Source organism: Etheostoma spectabile, chromosome 5 (assembly GCF_008692095.1).
Source record: "Etheostoma spectabile isolate EspeVRDwgs_2016 chromosome 5, UIUC_Espe_1.0, whole genome shotgun sequence".
Taxonomy (NCBI): domain Eukaryota; kingdom Metazoa; phylum Chordata; class Actinopteri; order Perciformes; family Percidae; genus Etheostoma; species Etheostoma spectabile.
In genome coordinates, this window is record NC_045737.1 from 5455354 (window position 1) to 5455562 (window position 209).

The 209-nt window shown below is 30.6% G+C and overlaps 1 protein-coding gene across 1 annotated transcript in view; it reads right to left on the reverse strand.

Moving 5' to 3' along the window:
• frmd3 (FERM domain containing 3) overlaps positions 1-209 on the reverse strand; it is a 51069-nt gene that overhangs the window by 24362 nt on the left and 26498 nt on the right. The gene's annotated exons all lie outside the window — the stretch shown is intronic.

Here is a 209-nt window from a genome sequence, read left to right on the forward strand (position 1 = left end):
CACAGAGTACGGTCTAGACCTGCTCTTTATGGAAAGTGCAATGAGATAACTGTTGTTGTGATTTAACTCCATATAAATAAAATTGAGTTGAATTGAATTGAATTGAATTCAACATAATTAATTTAAACCTACTCATCTTCACAATTATATGTATGTACAGTATGTCATTTTTTAATTCTTTAAGGGTGACTTTTACCATCTGTCTAGGG